The sequence below is a fragment of the Orycteropus afer genome, unplaced genomic scaffold (genome assembly GCF_000298275.1).
Source record: "Orycteropus afer afer isolate SDZICR_OR568_19922 unplaced genomic scaffold, OryAfe1.0 scaffold00923, whole genome shotgun sequence".
NCBI lineage: Eukaryota > Metazoa > Chordata > Mammalia > Tubulidentata > Orycteropodidae > Orycteropus > Orycteropus afer.
In genome coordinates this window covers 151,728-153,362 of record NW_006922510.1, presented here as the reverse complement: position 1 = coordinate 153,362, position 1,635 = coordinate 151,728, and the positions used below count along the sequence as shown (strand labels likewise).

The 1,635-nt window shown below is 37.4% G+C and overlaps 1 pseudogene; it reads right to left on the bottom strand.

Moving 5' to 3' along the window:
* Positions 1–238: 238 nt before the first annotated feature.
* On the bottom strand, positions 239–1,167 carry LOC103212327 (annotated as a pseudogene).
* Positions 1,168–1,635: the final 468 nt, after the last annotated feature.

Here is a 1,635-nt window from a genome sequence, read left to right as displayed (position 1 = left end):
GATATAGCTTTGGAAAAGAAAGTTAAGAGAATGGCTTGACCAGTGATAACAGAAGCTTTTCAAAGAAGTGTTGATAAAATTAATGTTGCTGAAGGTATACATTATTAAAAACAAACATGGTTATAAACATCCATGAGAAAATGCCTGGGTCTATTAATCTTTTCTTTTTAAATTAAATGCTTCAAACAAATTAAATGTTTCAACACAAGACTGTATACATATATATTTTTTTTTCATTTTACTTAGTTGAGAGCAATGCAATTTTTTACATGAATCCTTGAAGGCTTTCTTAACTTGATAATTCCTCAGGGTATAAATAAATGGGTTCAGGTGAAACAGAAGAAATAAGCAATGAAACCATTTTGTTAACAGTCACTTCTTCTTTAGCTGTTGGATTCATGTAGATGAAAATGCACATGCCATAGGTGATGGAAACCACAAGCATGTGGGAAGAACAGGTTGAAAAGGCCTTTTTCCTTTGCTGCACAGAAGGGAATAGAAAAATTGTCCTGATGATACTACCGTATGACAGAATGACACAAGTAAGAGTCACATTTAGTGTCAGCACAGCACAGATGATAACTGTCTGTTCCACAATCTATGTGTCTGAGCAGGAGATTTTCACAATGGGAAATGCATCACAGCCAAAATGGTCAATCAGGTTAGAGTCACAAAATTCCAGATTTAAACCCAGGCTCAGGGGGGGACTATTACACATAAGCCAGCCATCCAGCAAGAGATAATGAGAATCCTGCAGACCCTGCTGCTCATGATGGTCACATAATGCAAGGATTTGCAGATGGCCACATAACGGTCATAGGACATGGCAGCCAGGAGGAAAAACTCTGTTACTCCACAGAGGTCAATAAAAAACACTTGGATAGCACAAGCATTATAGATAATGACCTTGTCACCTGTTGCTATGCTATACAGGTATCTAGGAATACAAGCAGAGGTGAAACAGATCTCCAAAAAGGAAAAATTTTTTAAGAAAAAGTACATAGGTGTTTTCAGGTGAGAATCCACAAAGGTGAGTGTGATGATGGTCAGGTTCCCAGTTACACTCAACATGTAGGTGAGAAAGAGAAACACGAAAATCAGAACCTGCAGCTGAGGGTCATCAGTCAGTCCCAGCAGAATGAATGTGGTTATTGTCCTGTTTCTCATCACGGACTTATGGTTTCTGGCCAATCTGTACATGATAAGCAGAGAGATTGTCTGGTAGATCATTTTAAATATTCAAAAACTCAACATATTCAAACTTTTATTCTTCTTTGTTATTATTATTTTCAATGTTTCACTTTCATCCTGTGCTTAGGATTTTCCTATGTGACTAAAATCGATTACTGATGAGGCAGAATTTTATGGGGGGCAATAATATTCTTTGACTCTCCATATTCATTCCCTCTTCACAAACTATATCAAAATTTTACCATTGATATCCTTTCTTAACATTTGGACCGCTAATTTGGGCTCACTATATAGACTCTGGCAATGCAGTGGTTAAAGTATTTGACTGCTGACCAGAAGGTCAGCAATTCAATCCCACCATCCACTCCATGGGAGAAAGATGAGCCAGTCTGTTTCTTTAAAGATTTACAGCCTTGAAAATCCAATAGGAGGGACTGTTCTACT